The sequence below is a fragment of the Molossus molossus genome, unplaced genomic scaffold (genome assembly GCF_014108415.1).
Source record: "Molossus molossus isolate mMolMol1 unplaced genomic scaffold, mMolMol1.p scaffold_m16_p_15, whole genome shotgun sequence".
Taxonomy (NCBI): domain Eukaryota; kingdom Metazoa; phylum Chordata; class Mammalia; order Chiroptera; family Molossidae; genus Molossus; species Molossus molossus.
This window is the reverse complement of record NW_023425350.1, coordinates 18,533,655-18,553,092: the sequence shown is the minus strand read 5'-3', so window position 1 is coordinate 18,553,092 and position 19,438 is coordinate 18,533,655. Positions and strand designations below refer to the sequence as shown.

The 19,438-nt window shown below is 49.9% G+C and overlaps 1 protein-coding gene across 1 annotated transcript in view; it reads left to right on the top strand.

Moving 5' to 3' along the window:
• ALK (ALK receptor tyrosine kinase) overlaps nt 1–19,438 on the top strand; it is a 594,344-nt gene that overhangs the window by 272,270 nt on the left and 302,636 nt on the right. The window lies entirely within an intron of this gene.

The window sequence follows — 19,438 nt, the reverse complement described above, 5'->3', positions numbered from 1 at the left end:
TTGAGTTGTGCTTAAAAACAAGCTTAGAGCCTAAATCAGTTCTGAAAAACAGATGTAATACATCAAGCAACAGCCAGGGTCACGAGTCGGCTGCACCAGGAGACCAGCGACTGTGTCTGTGCCCAGGTCTGAAGCTTGGGACCATCCTGCCCCGTCTCTTCGTACAGAGAAAATACATGTCTGTTCCTCCAAGTGCTCTACCTCACCACTGGTCTGTGGGAGGAGGGCTAACCCTGAGGCCAGGGAGGCGGGAGCAGGAAGATACAGATGCAAAGCTATAGTCCGGGTCCATCCTCGTGGGCAGGTAAGGCTGCGCCCACCTCAGCCTTGTGGACCCCCTAGTCCAATGCTCCTCCATCCTAGACTTGGTCCCACTGAATCTGGGACTCTTAGCTCAAAGTCTTGGAAAATAGTCACCTCTAACACTGAAACCAACTCAAGAATTTTGCTTTCCTGGCTTTTGGTTTTTGTTTGTTTGTTGTAATCTAGTAGAAAGAAAAGAGATGTATGTATAATGGTTCAATTTGGTGGGGTCCAGTCCATATATGCTAAAGGTACTGTATAATTTTTTTATTTTTATTTTTTATCCTCACCCGAGGACATTTTTTCATTTTTTTGTTCAGATAGAGTGGAATGGAGAGAGAGGAAGAGAGAGAGAGAGAAACATCGACACATCGAGTGGCTGCCACCCACACGACCAACCAGGGCCGGGGACAAACTGCAACCGAGGTATGTGCCCTTAGCGGGAACCGAACCCGGGTCTCTCTGTACCGCAGGCTGACGCTCCAACCGCTGAGCCAAACCGGCCAGGACCTGTATAATTTTTTAGAGGTGGTAATGTAGGGATTCACTGATTCACTTCTAATCACACTGTGGAAGTCGTTACCAGGGTTACTTTCTCCAAAGGCACCAGCCTAATGAATGCTCTCTGTGTCCCTGTTCCCAGGTTAGACAGCAGAACCACGACCCCAGGGGATCTTGGAGAGGACTGATGCATTCCCATGGGCTCAGGCCTTGAACCTTCAACAGACCAGAACATACCAAAACACATCTTAGCTCAATTTAGTTGAATTTAAAAGAAAAAAGCATTTTTTTGAAACTTAAAAAAATATATATATAGTTATTTTATCCTCAAATGTAAATAAGAATTAAAATTATTGGATAAATCTATTGAGATGATTATATAAGAATTAAAATTCTGTAATCTGAAATGATAAAAAAAAAATGAAAACACAAATACATTTTCCAAAATACATAGGAATATAGTTGATGTATTATAGATATCTCACCTAAATAAAAAAAGAAAGTGTTACTACCCCCCCAAACGGGCAACTGATAGGAAGAAAAAGTCAAAGAAAAATACATTAAAAAGATAAACAAAGAGTTGAAAAAAATGATTTAGACTTGTAATTAAAAATGCAGATTAAAAATTAAATTGTTTTCAACTGCAACGTTAGCCAAGTTTTTAAGTGACAACACGACAATGCCAGGCAAGTTGTGATGAGAGGAGATGCTGTTTGTGCTGTCCCAGGACTGTGGCGGGCACAGTGTTTGTGGAAGGGTGGAAGGCAGTTGTCCTTCGTTGTTAAAAGCATTAAAAATGTTTATATCCTTTCAAATAGAACTTCTCTTCGGAATCTAGCCTAAAATAATCATTAGAAATTTGAAAATAACATATATTCTGGAAAGATCTTTAATACATATTATAACAGCAAACAACACAATACCCTGAATACATGCTAAAATCCCTCAAATAAGAAAGGATTAAATATAGAGAATATTTAATGTCATGGAATATTAAATACTGTAAGTCGAAAAAGGACAACATACAAACTTGTATGTAGTATATGATTCCGATATTTAAAACATGATTGACCGAAAATACATCAAAATGCTCGCAATGGAAAACTTCCTCTAGGTGTTGAGATTACAGCTGAGTTTCCATTTCTTTGCATCATCACTTAAAATAAGCATTTAAAATGTTTTAAATTATGCATTTATGTCTTGTCTTAGTCCAAAAAGAACTTAGGTTTTAAAAGTATGAATAATTGGCCCTGGCCCGTTTGGCTTAGCGGTAGAGCGTTGGCCCGAGGGCCAATGAGTCCCGGGTTTGATTCTGGTCGAGGGCATGTGCCTCAGTTGCAGTTTGTCCCCGGCCTGGTCGGGGTTGTGTGTGTGGGAGGCAGCCAGTCGATGTGTCTCTCTCACGTCGATGTTTCTCTCTCTCTTTGTCTCCCTCCCACTCTATCTGAAGATAAGCAGAAAAATACCCTTGGGTGAGGATTACAAAAATAAATATAAAAGTATAAATAATTGAACTAGATAATAATTAAAAATAATTAAGAAACTAAGATGAAGTAAAAAATGTGAATAAGAAAATGACAGTGAGGAGACTAGATCCGAGAAGGTGAGGACAGTAGAGAAAGAACATGTATACCTAGCCCATGGACACAGACAGCGGGGTGGTGAGGCGGGGCGGGGTGCAGGTGGGAAAGGAGTGAGGGGAAGGTAATGGGGGACAACGTCTGTAATCGTGTCAACAGTAAAAAATAAAAAAAAGAAAGAAAGAAAATTACTGTGGGCCTTGGAATGTCCCTAGCACCAAACCACACGCCGTGTGTTACATACAATGTCCTGGGGAGGCAGGCACAGGTTGCCTGTAGGCTTTGGAGCAGACCTCACAAGCAGGACGTGCTTTCAGTTACAACAGTCACAGTGTGTCTACAGTAAAATCAGACCAATTGCCTAAGAAAAACACGTGTGTTCTGAAACTGACCAGAGAGGAATGGTTTACATGGGTCCTCAAAGATCACCACTTAGTGTCGCCCAAATAATAATCACAACAATGCATTTTATGCAGCATTGCCTATGACATTAAATATGGGCCGATGTCACCATACTAAGGTGTGAATCAGAAAAGCAATTCCGATCATTTGACTAAATCCAGGGGTAGACTCCAGGACACCTAAGCCAGCCACCTAAGTCCTTGTTGGCCACACTTCTCCATGCGCGGAGGAAGTGTTTGCATGGTCACAGAGATGCGAGGACACTTGTGTGTCCCATGTGCCTCTCGGAGCCCCAGTTAAACTTTGTTGAACTCAGGTTTGCCCAAATTTATTTGACAAATTTCTTGGCAGAATTCCTGTTAAGATCCTGATGAACCAACCATTAGTCTTTCTCAGATTTTACTTGGGAAAAATTCCCAAGGAACATTTATTGTTTTGAACAGCAGAGGAGCGTGATTTAACAGATAATAAAAGAGGAAGCTCCCTGTATCGTGGAGTGACTGTACATGTGTTTTCTTATGGACTCACCATGTCCTCGCCCTGGCATTAAATCCTACCAGATTGACTTGGGGGTGGGGTTCCTAGGGACTCATTCTGATAGAGACCCCAGCTCAGATTTGGTGATTCTTTGGAGGACTTGGTGGTGGGGGGGGGGGGTCTGTGTTTTGAACTTCACCACCCTATGTCTTGCTCCACCCATCTTGGTCTTGGCGTGCTGTTGGCATTCTGCTTGCTGCTGCTCCAGGGCCAACATCCAAGGACAGACTGCTTTTTATTGTCATGTACCCGGGTTGGGGAGGCCGGCACGCCGAGCTTGGAAGGTGCTGAGACCTTGATAGACACAGAGTAAACAAATCAGACCTCTAATTAAATTTACATGATAAATAAATAGGTTGTCTCGTTTATTTAGTAAACAAATTTAGGCAGATAATGAGATTTCCACTGGAGACCCAACAAAGCCTCAGACACATGCTAGCAATCACCCCGTTAACATTCTGCGCTTTCTGTAGCGCGTTTATCTGGCTCATTAGGTGGTCGTGTCTGCAAGAGACGGGACAAGTGGCGAACAGCAAGGAAGAAGCATCCCTGGTACGAACGGGGTCTGTCCTTCCACTGGTGGCCACAGAAGAAACAAGAGAACAGCACTCAAGAAAAGGTGTTCTAGGGTAGAAGGAGGCAGTTTTCCCGTGGTAATTGGAACAAGGAAAGGATGAGAATGATGGAGTGTTTTTATCTTCGTGTTAATATCAGACAACTGAGGTCAAGGTTGGAATCTGACTCAAGCGTGACTGGCTGTGTCCTCCGAGCAGGACTGGGGTCCAGCAGAGAGGCCGGACCCGCGGCTGCAGGCGGAGCTTTCTGGGATTGACAGAGAGGCAGGCTGTGGGATTTCCCACCGGCCAGTGGGGTGACCTTAAACAAATCGTCCCACGTCTGCGTGACTGCGATGTCTTCACCTTTAAATAAAGACGGATACGGTGAAGCGATCAGTATGTTGTGAGACTCGGAATGCTATGCAAATTGTGAAGAATGACGCAGATGCTTAGTTCTAATATTGTAAATAACAGCAGGAAGTGGAGTGTGGTGGAAAGGACAGTTTCTCTGGATTAAGAGGGCTGGGCTGGAATTCAGACTTCTGTGTTTCTTTTCCCTTGTGTGAACATGGCATGGGAAAATACTCTGCCTGCCTGATTCCGTCTGTCTGTCTGTCTTTGTATCCATGTCTTGTACTCTGTCTCTATTTCTCGTACCCTGTCTTTCTCTATTTCTAGCTATGAAACAAACTTGACCACTTCTTGGGAGGAAAGCTTGATGCCAGACTTTGGAGAATCACATTCCCCACAGCCACTGTGCAGGTGGCCATTCTTTAGGTCACCACCACAGAGACTAGCTCCAGGAGATGGCCCCACCCTGTCCCTTTAACTCGCAAGCTTCTGTAACCCTGCCAAAGTCTGGCAGACGTAGGACAGGTCAGAATGCCCAGGACAGATCACCTGAACAGTCTAACACTTGCACATCCCGCACCGAAACCCAAGGCCCCAGCTTTAGGTCCTAGTTTCCAGACTAGTTCTATGAGCTCCTGCCTCAAACGCACAGACCCTCTTATTAAAATACAGGACACAATCCATTCTGCCTTTAGGGAAACACGCACACACAGGAGGAAAGGGGCATCTCCATCCTTCGAGATTTGGGATGGGGTTTCGGGTCTTCTCGAACATCTTCCCCCGGGAGCCCTCAGGATTGCGCCGTAAGGAGCCCGGCTGCCGCTGCGTGTGCTTCGTGCCGGGCACGCGTGGGCACGCGTGGACACTCTTCCCGTCCTCGCCTCCAGCTACGGTTTGTCTGTGCAGATTTTCTCCTCTCTCAAAAGTGCAGACAGCCCTGGCTGGCAAGGCTGAGTTGGTTGGGCGTCATCCTGTGCACCAAAGTGTTGTGGGTTTGATTCCTGGTCAGGGCACGTGCCCGAGTTGTGGGCTCGATCCCCAACAGGAGGTGTTCAGGAAGCAGCCGATCGATGTTTCTCTCCCTCTCCCTTCCTCTCTCTCTAAAAATAAAAATTAAAAAAACTTTTAAAAATAAAGAAATAAAAAGCAACAGCCCGCAGTCAGGGACTGCATGGGAGATATTTCTGCATCTTCACCACATTGTAAACAGGACAGGGACTAATAAAAACTTTTTGGGTGGCCCTGGCCAGTTTGGTTCAGCGGTTGGAGCGTCGGCCTGTGGTCCGGAGAGACCCGGGTTCGGTTCCCGCTAAGGGCACGTACTTCGGTTGCAGTTTGTCCCCGGCCCTGGTTGGTCGTGCGGGTGGCAGCCACTCGATGTGTCCCTTCACATTGATGTTTCTCTCTCTCTCCCTTCCTCTCTCTCCCTCCCACTCTATCTGTACAAAAAAAAACAAACAAACAAACAAAAAAAAACTTCTTGGGTGAATGTGTGACTTGAGTCTGAGAGACAGGGGAGGAGCAGATTTGTGCAGTGACCATCACCCTGCAAGGGCAGCACACATTCACCCACACCCAATGCCTCCCTTCTCCTGGCCTTTCACCCCTTTCTCTCTGCGTAAGTGGTGAGGGAAGAGAGAAGAAAGAGACTCATTCCTGATTTGGGAGTCCGGGGCTGGGCTCCCTTCTTCCCCCTCACTGCCCTGGTCCTCTAGGTGGTCATCACTTCCTGGAGCTCTGGGTCTTGGTCCAGGTGACTCCCATCTCTAGCCTTGACCTGCGGCCTCTAGACCTGAAGGTCCTCCCTGGCCCCATTTCACCTTCCCAGCCTCTGCTCCTGAAGGTGCCCAGGCCATCCTTCACCTCCCGGCCTCTGCTCCCCCAGGGCTCTGGCAGCAGGGCACGGTGAGCAGAGCCTGGTGAGAAATGAGCCCCGCAAAGTGGTCCTCACTGGTTTTGCCTTGGCTTCGAGCTGCAGATGGATTGCAGCAGGGACGCCCCTTCCTCTGAGCTGCGGCCGTGCACAGGCTCGGCCCCACGCAGTCCTCGGCAGCCGTGCACCGTGGGCCTCAGAGCTGCGGGGAAGGCTTTGACCTTGGGAAAAGAGGCACCATATGTTTGCCAACACTGATTCATCCCTTAGTCCTGCCCTCGATACTCCTCTCTCTGCCCGAGATAGGAGGAAACTGAGACCGGAAGGGCATTTACGGATCAGTTAGCAGCACACGACAGCTGACCGCCGCTGAGCTGGGCGCGAGCCTGATGTTCAGCATCTCGGACTCACTGTCACTGGACAGCATGATGGCATCAATAGCCCCAAACCACGGCAGGGCCGGTACTTGTTAAAGCTGAACTAAACCGTCCCGTGCAGGACAACTCGCCCCACCACATCTGTTTGGCGTAATTTAAAAATCGCAGCCCCAGCACCTTCATGATCGACACCACATGTTGTTTATCCTCCTTATTATCCCAAATTAAAATGTGGCCTGGTGCCTGGGTTCTCTGCACTGTCTGTAATCACGGAGCCCTAGTCTGGCTCCCAAACTTTGGGAGAAAGCTCATTGAATCGGAGGAGAGTCATGTAAACCCGATTTTCCTGCGCTGGCCGCAGAAGAGACCTTCACTGTGTCAGACCTGGAGTCCCGGCTCTGGTGAAAGCGGCATTTGGACGCCAGCGCCGGCCTCGCGCTTTGGCTCCTGTGCGCGGCCGGAGCGGAGCGAGAGCGGGAGGGAAGCCGAAGCGGGTGCATCTGGGCTTCATTAGTTGCAATGTAATTTACAAAAGGCAGCTTTTCAGATGGTGGGATAATCAGCAGGCTGTTATCGAGGTAGCACACGATAATCACGGGTTGACACGAGCAATCCATGCTCAGGGAGATAAATGGGTTTGACTGGCAGGGCAGTGGTTGGACTCTAATAAAAAAACAAATTGAATTTTTTCCTGTGGCCTAATATAAGAATCATCTGGACATATGCATGAAACCCACACAGTAGCAAAAACCTCTGGCAGAAAGAAAATGCCATGGTGCTGGGTCTCAGAGCCAATTTCTGTGTTATAAATTCTGTGGCTGGCCGGGCAGTGGCTGAAATGGGGGTGGGTGGGGTGAGGCATAGAAAGCAATGCGGGGACTTCTCAGCCCAGTCCCAGCATAAATCACATAATAATGGACAAGTAATTTAATACCATTCTGAAGCTCAGAGTGAATCATTGCTTTTTCCTACAATGAGTCCGGGCTCTGGTAAGTGAAAAACTTGAATCTGTTGACTCCTAGAATTATGCCCGCTTGGGGGGCCATATATCCATATGCCTCGCTTGGTCAAGACTGAAGTTTTGCTGAGGGGTCTGCTAACCTTTCCTGTATATGTCCAGCATCCAAGGCACGTGGACCTGCCTTCGGTCTGCAACGGTGCTGCCTCCACACCCCTGAGCCGCAGGGGGGCCTCCCACCGCGCGGAGCAGCGGTGTCTTAGTCTGACTGGGTGGCTGCATGCACAGTGTTTGAAGCCCAGCAGTAGCAGGTGCTCTTGGATAAGCCTCGGAATGGCTTACGTAGGCTGAGTTAGTTTGCAGGGCGTAGTGGAAGAGAGCAAAACGCCCGCCAAGAGTACAGAGGCCCCCACGGAGGATGCGCGGGGAGGCTAGCAGAGCCTTCTTTGCATGTGACAATCAATACCTATGATCATCAAAGCTGGGCTGGACATTTGTTATCACGCCTCCACGGATCAGAATGGCACCTTCTCGCAGGTCAGATTATATAACCACGGGATCTTTAAGTCGCCTGTAGCTTGTGAAGATAGAAAGGAGCAGTGGAGACCTGTTTTGTTTTGTTTTTTTTATGGCAAGTTGATTTAAAATACAGACATTGGTGCAAGGATGAGGTCACTGTTACAGGTCAGAGAGAGAGCCTAGAAAACTAGAGGGGTTTTAGAAAGAATCTGTCCAGACATGAGGGACTCAAAGACAGAATTACTTGCCCAAGGTCACATGACAAATTGGTTGCAGGGTTGGGGCTAGAACCTTGGGCTTTGAGCTCTTTGGCGCTCATGTCTTGTGGAGCCCCACGCCCCTTCAGCAGGGCTCCCTACAGATGCTGAAGAAAGGAGCCGGCAAGCCGAGGACTCCCCCAACCTCACACTGCAGGTCACGGCTGCTTCCTCAAGAGTGTGCATTCCCATGGCGACGCTGCTCAGACACCCTTCCTCTCCCCACGTGCCGCTGTCCAGGCGCGTGGTACCACCAGCCAAGAAGGCATAGAGATAGCACTCAGATTTCTCGAAGGACAGGTGGAGGGGGGAGAGCTCAACTAACCAGCCGGGATCCTCGCCAACCAGCTGGATGACCTTGGCCAAATCTCAATCCTCTGGACTTCAGGCTCCTTTGATTAGAATGTGGGCTTGGAACAAACCACCTCTGAGGCCTCTGGGGCAGTTTTGTTTTGCTGCAGTGGAACCTTTTATTCCAGGTGATCGGCCATCCAGCATTAAGAAGGAGATGGTGTGGAGTGGTTCTGGTTGAAGACAGGGACGAACATGTGCCTTCTCTCGAGCAGGCCCTGAGGTCCCTTCTCAAGCTCAGGACTCGGCAGAGCATGGTTAGAAAAACAATGGGATAAGCTGTCTCAAAGCCCTTTCATCTGTAACATTTTTTGGCTCCATTAATAGCCTGGATTCAGGGGTTTGGACAGAGACCATATTAACACAGGGCACAATACCCTTCGACCCCTTCCTGAGCTACTGCAGATCAAGATTCTCTCTTGCTGCTCTTTGCACAGGGCAAAGAGCCCAGCGCAGCTAGGGATGCCAACCTCTGCCTGCCCATCTCCCCGGTACCTGCCGCCTCTCTCTCGCTTTACCCTGAATCAAGAAGCCACGTGGTTTCATGGATTGAAAGCCCATCCTACAAGAAGAGAGGCCTTGGATGTCTTGGGAATTAGGTTAGACTGTTCATTTAAGTTGCTGGAAAAAACTCATCACCTGCCAATTCATGTGAAAACCAGGCCAGAGATTCACCAAGCACACGGTTGAATCGGTGTTTCAGGCCACCTGGGAAGCGGGGACGTTGTGAGGAGCCGCCCTGTATTTGCAGGGGAGTTTGCACGCCCGAGCACATGGTCCCCTCAGACCAGACCCTGTCTCCTTCCTCTGCCTTTACCAAGCTTTCCCCACCTCAGCCCCTTGCATCATGTATTAGTACCTGTGCTATTTAAGGCGATTAGACGCATTCCGAGCACTGGACTGCTCCCTATATCCCTTCTTGCCTTTTTTCACACCTCAGGAAAGGAAGAGAATGTGACTGAATTCAGTGGCCACTGGGTGCCCACCCAGGGCGTAGGGACTGCCACAAATGCCATCCGCTCTAAGCGCACCTGAAGTGGATTACTTACTTCTAAGTGGGGAAACTGAGGCTCAGAGGGGTGAAGTGTCTCCGATGGAATAGAGGCTCAGCCCAGGATTGGCACTCAGATGCACCAGATTGGATTTGGGAACTGGCACTGCCACGTGAGGCCGCAGCGTAGGAACAGACTTGGCCCTCCGAGGACTGTGCGGGCCACAGGCAGCTGGGAGTCTGCAAGTTGACAGAGCACCTGCGGAGGGCGCTTGCCCCTCCCTCACATGCCGCTCGGGCAGCAGAGAGGGAGCCGCCAGGCCAGTGCAGTCAGAGGGGGGCCTGCAGGGCGTTAGGAGGGAGGCTGAGGGCGGGAAATGAAGGCCACTACCCAGGCAGCCACCCTAAAGGAGGGCGGAAGGGGGACGTGGAGTTCCCTCCTGGTCTCAGGGCGCTTAAAGGGCATGAGTTTGGGGTAAAGCGTACTTTTACCCCAGTATGATTCAGATCATTTCTGAATATTCGGTGATTATTTGGGAATATATAGGCAACCTCTGTCTTTCCAGCCCCTCAGTCTCTCTGTTCCATTCATTTCAGTCTCTAAAATGTACCCTCTGTTTCACTTCAGTCTCGAGCAGTGGATCCTTCAGCCTCTGCCTGACCCTGCACCCTGTGCATCTTGTCCCCTCCAATGGAACAGGGGGCCACTGTCGGCTCCGGCCTGGAGCGCCTGCGCGTCCCACCCTTGGGCACGCCCGGAATGGGGAGGCTGCAGAGGCATGCTGAGTGTTCTAAATAAAAACGTGTTCCCAGCAGCATGCTAGTTTTAGGATCCGCCTTGCAGGAGAACGGTGGCCAGGCCCCTGAGGCAAAACTCCCCGGACACCCTTCTGTTTGCATTTCGGCGGGCCTGGCGCTAGGCCGACTTGGCCACCAGAGGCACCTTCCCGGGCCACAGCACTGCAGAGGAGCAGTCGTCTGCCCAGAAACTTTCCGGAGGCCTGGGAACTCACTTATCTGCTGGCAAAATTGCCAACTTGGGGATTCAGCGCCGCTGCTCTGCAAAAACAGGCGCTGAATTACCCCACACTTAACAAATGGCTGTCCTGCTCTCCTGAAGCTGCCAGCACAAATGGAATTGTGTTTTTCATTGGTGTGTACAGGGGGTGTGCTCTACAGCCAGCACTAATTTCCCCCAAGCAAGATAAATGCACAGACCTGCGCCTTCCTGCTTGCATTCTGTCTCATTCTAGCAAATTAAAATGTCACAGAGCTGCAGTGATCCTTAAGGACGCCGGTCAGTGGGGTGGTGCAGTGCAGGCGGGGAGGCTGGCATTTGATCCCACACCTCAGCCACCACTTCGATAACTACAGAGAATGAAAATGGATGAAACCTGGTTAAAACACTCCCAGCTTGCCGTAAAATAAGAGTCTGTAGAAAGCAATGTGGAGGGACTTTAGCAAGAAACAAAAAGCTATTATTCTGGCAGTGTTCTTAAGAGTTCTTTTTACCTTAACCGGTATCCTCTCATGGATTGCCCCCCATTCCCTCCTATAACCAACCACAATCAATTCGGTTTAATTGAGTTCTATGAAAATTTTCACCTAGAGCGGCCACTTCGTGAATCCAAGTTCATCGCCAAGTCCACGGGATCAGAGACGGTTTGATGTCGAGAGGCTCTCAGAGGGGAATTGCAGCAGGAAACAAACGCGTTTGCTTCTGGAATGCGGCTGGGTTCCCTGAAGTCGCAGAGCGGGGGGTTAATAATGCAACACCTGGTTTTCACATGCTCCTCCCCCACAGGCACCTCCCGGCGGGCCTTCAAGGCACTGCAGCCAGCTCGCTTCCATCCCGAAGGCATCCTCGTAGGTGTCTCGTTTTCGAAGGCATCCTTGTAGGTGTCTCGTTTTCGAGAGCAGAAAACACAGGCCCCGAAGAAGTTCCTGAGGATCTGGAGCTGAGAGAGGGATCCAGGGCCCGCAGCCCCTCCCCCACTCCACCCAGCAAAATGGTAGAAGCACTGACCTCACAGCAATGCTAGGGACCTTTTCTCACCAAATCTTCATTAACAAGGGTCTGCAAAGGGCACTTCGTGTGAGAAGCAGCCAGATCATATAGTTTGGAGGCCAAAATAAGACACTTTCTGGGACATTGCATTGGTGTATAGGGCCAGGAGGACCAAACATATGAAATGGTAGCTGTCCCAGAAAAGTCAAGATAAATGGCCAACCCTTTGGGGCCTTACAGTCCAAAGCGGAGGACACAACAAGGGCAGGCAGATGGAGAGCCACCACAGTGACAGTTAACCCCCTCGTGCATGTTTCCGTTTAGAAAGAGGTTTCACACCCTTGATCTCATTGAGCGCCTTGGCCTTGCTTTACAAGGAGGCTGAGGCAAGAGCAAGTCTCTGAGCGCAGCTGGGGTCCGCCTCAGCTCCCCGAGGCTACGCCATGCTCCCCCACCGCCCCATCTCCTTCTCCACACAGAGTAGAAGCAGCGGAGCTGTTGGCTCTGCTCCGACATCAAGGAGTGCTGCTCTGGCCAAGGGCTCCCCTGCCTCCAGGCCTTTGCACTTGGTTCCCAATGCCTGCAGTTCTGCCTCCCGTACGTCCCTCTTCTCCCTCCCGCAGGTCTCTTCGTGAAGGCCTCTTCTTACCAGCCACGTGTGCCCTTCAAATGTACCCTCCTCGCTCCCTTCGTCTTCCCCTAGCGTTTCTCACTTTGTGCTTGTCGAAGGCCAGTCTCCTTCCTCTGAGTCCAGCCATGAGAGCTGAGACTTTGTCGTATTGGTTCTATCCCAGCGTCGGGATTGGAGTTGGCTGTTTCTATCGAGGGCCAGATAGTAAACAGTTCAGGCTTTGGGGCCATAGATTCTGTTGCAGCTGTTCAGCTCTGCCATTGTAGCATGAAAGCAGCCATAGACAATACGTATACACATGGGCGTGACTGTCTTTCAATCATTTTTCATCCGTGGACACTGAAACTTGCATTTCATATCACTTTTATGTGTCATGAATATTCTCCCCCCATTTCAAAATGTTAAACACATTCTCACCTCTGGGCCATATGAAACAGGCATTGGGCTGGATCGGCCTTCAGGCCATAGTTTGCTGACCTGTGGTCTAAGTGGCTGGCTTAGAGGAGGTATGCAGTGAATACTTGTTGAATGAGCAACTGAACCAATACATAACCATATCATGCAGTTGCTTCCAGTAACAAGTAATCAGCCATCGAGTGTTTGTGGAGCAGTTAGATGCCGTGAGAGGTGCGTGGGGGTCAGACTCGGCGCTATGCTCCGGGAGCCCAAGGTCTTCTTTTACACTGAAGCGAGGGGGGGCAAGGAGGAAGCCATAGGAACTCTTTGTTGGTGCAAGAGAAGCCAGGGAGCTATCCCACCTTCCCTGAAGCTCACCCAGAGGTTGGGTCCCACTTAGAAACCTCTTTGGACCTGTGGAGAGACAGAAGATGGGCTCAGAAGCCAGGGCCTGAGGGGGGCCAGTGTCACCTTGGGGCTGGTTCTCTAGGGAGACACTGCAGAACACGTGCCCCCAGACGTGGGTAGAGAACTGCAGTGCCGTGTGCCTGGGGCTGGGTGAAGGACTGCACTGGGCATGTGGGCAGGCAGGGGAAGAGGACCCTCCCACAGCCTGGGCAGCAGGGTGGATCAGAGGCACCTTCTCAGTAGGAAATCCATGAGCGTGGCCTTCATTCATACATTCCGCTGCTGTGTTGAGGGGCACTGGATCCGAGCTAAAGATAAAGACAGGCATGAGCTTTGCCTTTGCAGAACTCAGAGCTGCAAGGGGTTTATAGACATTACCGTTCTTTCATTGAATTGAGGGCAGGTTCTATGGAGAAGAAACAGAGAGTGCTGTGGGAATATGACAGGCACCCAGCTTAGGTGTCAAGGAGGGTACGGGTCTGTCTGACCGACGAGGTAGGGAGGGGCGTGCCAGGCACAGAGGACACGTGCAGCATCCGGGGGGCCTGAAGGAGCCGGCGTGGCTGCACTGCGAGACCTGTGCTGGAGAGTGGGGTGAGGACCCCCCCCGAGGGACTGCCCACTCACCCAGGACCTGTGCGCTGTGCTGCGGAGGTCGCATTCAATCCTGAGTCTGAGATGTCTCATTTGAGTGGTGGCCAGCACCTCTCTGGATGAGTGAAAATCCCGAGCTTCTCCATCGAGGGCTCCAGACCTCTCATCAAATCTGCGTCCCAGGGCAGTAAGAATAAACCCTTATCCACGCGTAGGGCTGAACAAACCCACGTGGCTTTGAGTGGCATCAGCCAAGCTATTCTGAACGAAGTACCACACTCTGGAAATGATACTCCAAACCTAAGCCCTGAAAGTGGGTGCGACTCGACTGACTCCGCAAGACAAAACTTCGGAGGTGTCTCCGGGGACAGCGTGGATGAGACAGTCCCACGCTGCCTCTGACCATGTGTCACTCGTTGTGGTAGGGTCTGGCCTGTCTCCAGATGGCTCTTCTTCGTGTTTGCTGCTCTTGTTTATAACCCCCTGTGTGTGGCCAAGCCCCCGTGGGCGGCTCTGCACAGGTGTCCTTCGGTCTGTCCCTCGCAGAGCAGCCCTCGGATGGTTCACCCCAGCGGGGATGAAGCGTGTGATACCGTGCACGCCCGTCGCGCTGGGCCTGCAGACGCCTGGGCCCCTCTGCTGACGTTTTCCTCCTCCGGCTCTTTGCCCCCCCCCCCCCGCCCCTTCCCTCTTCCTGAGTCTCTGCTTCATAATTACACGGAATACAAACAGAAGATGTTATTATTTTGCTATAATTTGAAAAGATTTTATATTTCCTGCTTCTAGTTTAAAAGGCTGATGAGAGAACGGAACTGTATTCCTGTCTCAGAGACAGGTAACTATGTTTCTCGTTGTTGATGAGCCGCATCGGATACACTGCTTGCCGTCTGCTTTCTGCACAAGCGCCCGTGTCGGGGAACTCTGCCTCGTCGGTCACTCCGGCAGCCAGCTGTCCTGGGGGGAGAGGGGAGGTCTGAAAGAGACGGGCTCCACTGGGCTGGGCAGAGGCTCTGAGGACTGTTGTCCTGGAGGGGGGGTACCGAGATCTGAGAAAGCGCTTTCTGCAAGGGGTCAGCCTCAGGCCCACTGCCTTCGAGGCGCCATCCCCACGGGAAGGCCTGGCCTGGGACTGGGTGGCCCTCTGAGCCCTCGCATCCCAGAGCACTGGCACCGACACGAACTCTGTGCGGACGTTTCCCTCCCCACACGCAGCACTCCTGGAATTCTCACCTTCGTGAGTCCAGCCCGTCCTGTCTGAGCACACTCACCGAGCTCCCTGGAGAGAAGGCTTAAAAAAGAAGCCGATTTCACATGCAGAAATGACTACGTACTCACTCTTCCTTGAACATCACCTTCCAGGTCTGACGTCTCTGTAGTGCCCTGAGAATCCATCATAGTTGTTTATCTTCTCTCCCCTTTTAGAGATCTGTTAGAAGCCTAGGTTTTAATAGTTGTTTCCTCGATATAAGGAGTTTAATTGTGCAGCTCTTAGCATGCCCTAGAGAGTCTAAATGAGAAATAAATAATCCTAAATAGCCTCCCTTAGGAATGAAGGCTAAACTCTTTACCCACAGGCTCTTGTTAAGGAGATTTGCTAATTGTTTCAACAGTGGTAGACTACTCCCCAATTAAGTAGAAGGTTCCTCTGGGTCTGGGATCATTTCTTTTCCCACTAGGGTATCCCTGGAAGTCCTCAGCACAGGCCCGGGCAGAGGAAGGGCTCTGACCTGCCCCGGGAGCCTCTGGTTCCCGGCGATCGTCTGAGCAAAGCCTGAGGAGCAAGATCAGTTTGTAGGCTCCATGTCCTCACCTGTAAGAAGACGCTGTCCCTGGACCTCATTTGAAGGAAGAAACGGGAAAGAAAGACAGGTATTGAACATGAATGACTCCCTCTGCCAGGTACTTTTTCTTTTCTTTTTTTAGTTTTTTTTTCTTTATTGATTTTTTTTTTTTTTTTTATCCTCACCCGAGGACATTTTTCCATTTTTTGTTCAGATAGAGTGGGAGGGAGAGAGAGGAAGAGAGAGAGAGAGAAACATCGACGTGAAGGGACACATCCAGTGGCTACCACCCGCACGACCAACCAGGGCCGGGGACAAACTGCAACCGAAGTACGTGCCCTTAGCGGGAACCGAACCCGGGTCTCTCTGTACCGCAGGCTGATGCTCCAACCGCTGAGCCAAACCGGCCAGGGCTCTTTATTGATTTTAGAGAGAGAGGAAGGGAGAAGGAGAAAGAGACAGAAACATCGATGAGAGAGAACATTGATTGGCCGCCTCCTGCATGCCCCACACACAGCCTGGGCATGTGCCCTGACCGGGAATCAAACTGGTGACCTCTTGGTGCATGGGTCGACGCTCAACCACTGAGCCACACCGGTCGGGCTAGGTACTTTTTCACCTGTTATTACCCTTATTTCTATGAGGTACATTTTAGTTTTCATTCCATTTTATAGACAACTAAACTGAGGCTCAGTAAGTGAAGCTGTGATGCACCGAAGGAATGCAGTTATTAAGTAATAGAGACGGGATTGTGTGACCTTCTCTGGGTAAGGACCTAGAAAGGCATTGGTAAGGGCATAGCTGGTGGTAGTCACTGGTCCTGCCCCAGCTGTGGTGACCAAACCAGGCCATTTGATTTCCAAGCTCGGGCCCTCAGGGTGAATGACGGGAAACACGCAAAATTCATTGAGATAAGATGAGGAGCTTCACACATTGGATGAAATTCAAGTCGGTTAAGCACTATCTGTTGCAAATTAACAGCCAATGTCCAAAGGGCTGGCCAGTGGGACCCTGTGGTTGGAAGTCCTCTGGCCATTTAGCCTCTGGCCTCTTCTTTGGGTAGAAAGTGGGGTACTGCAGAGGCCCCAGGCTGTAGTCTCTAGAGAAAGGTTCACCCTCCTTCCGCACCCCCCTTCCTCCATGGCAGGAAGCGAAGGAACCAGCATCATTCTGGTGAGCGCTCTGTGGGTCCCGCCTGCAGCTGCACACCAGAGCCGGGAAGGGGAGGTGTCATCCCTCATGGCCACCCCAGTGCCAGCAACTGCCTTTCCCGTCCAGCCCCACAGAGAAAATGTTGGCAACACAATCCATTTCAGGACCCGAGAGGGAAGAAGGGCTGTCCCTCGAATTCAGGGGGGTCTCTCCCTTTCCTTCCAAGGCGGTGGGCTCAGCGGTCGGGTAGTGCAGGGCGGGAGGGGTTACTCAACACGACGTGCCTGTGCTGTGCTTTGCCTGGGGACCACTGGGGACCCAGCTCCAAAGGCCTGCCCTGCACCTTGAGTTGCCCACCAGAACAGCACAGGACACGTTCAGAGTTGCTGGCTGAAACCAGTCACCATCGATTTTCTCCGTCCTCATTTCTAGACTTGGGCAGCGACACTTGTTGCCAGTACTTGTTGCTGGAAACAAAAATGTCTCTGTGCTGTTGACCAAAGAGGAAATGTCTCTGTGCGGTCACCTGCGGGGGAGGCTGACTCATTTATCCCGCCTCTGTCAGTCACTGGGAAAGGTAATTTCATTGCTGAATGTTACACTTTTCATTAATTAACCACTTTTTCAGTTCAGTGCTCCGCAGCCGGGCGGATCTGGAGGGGGCGGGCGGGGATGCGGCTCTGGCCTCGCTGCTCCCGGCGACATGTGGATGTTTTCTTGTTTTTGTTTTTCTGCAGTCTCTTTGGCTGAGTGCTGGTGCAGATATTGGATATTTTATTTAAGACTCCGAGTCTCACCCAAACTGTCTGCAATTTAATATGTCACAATATATGTATATGTGGGTAAATCATCTCCGTGTCATCTTTCTCAGCATTCTGTTATTAAAGCCCATTTTTCATGGTCACATATTCCTCCAAGTGCACACACACATCCCAGAGCCTAGTATTTAGCCCTAATAGGCCGAGCCTTCTCTCTGAAACTAAACCAGGAATTGAGAAATTGTAGCAGAATGAATCAGGAAAACGCTTTCTTGGAAATGGAATGAGACTAAGACTAGAAAGAGATTCAGAAAAAGCTGACATTTTACCTGCACTCTCCAGATAATTGCTTCGTCTTTTGTCCTTCGCTTGGAAAGCGAGACTTGCCTCGGGAACAGCTAGTTACTCGTTTCAGGGAGTGGTGCCGCGACACTCCGTCAGGGAGCAGCGTGCAAATTTTCAGAACTTATTCAAGTGCAGCAGTTGATGTCATGTGACTGTGAAACTTCTGTCTGAGACATCTTTCTGGGTAAGAGTTTTTGAAATATCACTCCTGCTGAAAAAGAGAGCAGATGAAGCTTTGTCCGTTTAAAGGAGACACCTGAGTGCCTCCTGTGTGCCAGGCACAGGACAGGTGCTGGGCATGTGAAGAATGTGGCCTTGGCCCCTGGCCATTGATGAGTGACCTGCACTCAGATGGAAAATGTCAGTATGTCCTGCAGGCCGGCTCTTGGCAAGGCCTGTATTTCTGGGCTCTGGTCACACGATCCTGCTATATCAATAAGCTATAGGAAATCAATCTGTCAGCAAGGATGTACTGAGTATCGGTTGAGTCCTCAGTGTTGGAAGAACACAGAAGACGGTAAGACAACCACGCGGTGGTGTCTAGTTTCTGTGGCCTCTGGTCCCTGGGAGGCTGGCTTTTCTTAAAGGCCCCTCCTGCACTACGACTTCTCTGTGTACATAAAGCTGCACCCAGAATTCATTTAATCTTTTTAAAAAATTACTCTTGTAACTTATTTTGACTAAAATAACATATTCGTTGTGGAGAAAAATGAGAAAAAAGATAAGCAGAAACATTACTCATAACTTAATGACTTAAACATTCCCACATTTAACATTTGGGTGTGTACCCTCCCAGTCTCTTTTTTTCTATGCATATATTTACATGTGCTGTTCGTATATCATACTACAGTTCTCTTTGGGGAACTTTTTTATTATATAGGGATACATCATGACCACCTTCAAGGCCGTTAATTGTTGTCCTCCAACCTTAGCTCCTATTCCCATTATACGCATGAATTACTTCACTTAATAATTCTCCTTTTTAGGAGCTCTCTCTCTCTCTCCCTCTCTTTTTCTTTTCTATTGTAACCAATATTTCTTAGAATATTCTGGAAACTAAATTTTTACTCACCTTCATATCATTTCCATTAAATCAATTTTGAGGCTTGAATTGCTGGGACTAAAGTTTTTGCCAGATTTTGAGATTCTTCCCTAATTTTACACCAGAAATCTTCAGCACGTTTACACGCACCCCAGCAAAGTGTGCATCTTGTTTTTCCACATCCTGGTCTCAGTTTCTTGCAAGGGTTAACTTCTTAACAATAGAAGTGTTTGGGGGATACCCTGCCCCCAAATATCAAAGATCTGTGTAGACCCAAGTCAGTATAACAAGAACATTTTACTTCTTGTATTGGGATAAGGTAAGCTGATTCTGCTACTTTTCCTGATTTCTTAAATATAATGAGGCAAGTTAGCCATGCTTCCTTGATGCTCTAGTGAGTTCAGTGTAAGCCCAAGATGTCCAGACCAAGCAGGGTGTGGCCACTGAAATCACTTGCATCCTAATAACTGATTAGGATTCAGCAGGGGTGAGTGGCCACCATCCACAGGCCGGAATAAACTGGGTGGCACATAAAGTGACCCAGGCAGGGCGGTCCTAGCTCTGGCCTTGACCTGTTTTCCTGGGCCTGGCTTGTAGCTCAAGCCCGGGACACCAGGTCCTGTTCTCTGCAACGGGCAGCTTCAGTACTGGACGAGTCTCTCCAGGCAGAAAAGCTGACTTGAAGCTCATACCCAAAGTTTTGACTGTTAATAGTAATTTCCACACCTGCCCATAGTATTTTCTCTCCTTCCTTCCTTCCTTCCTT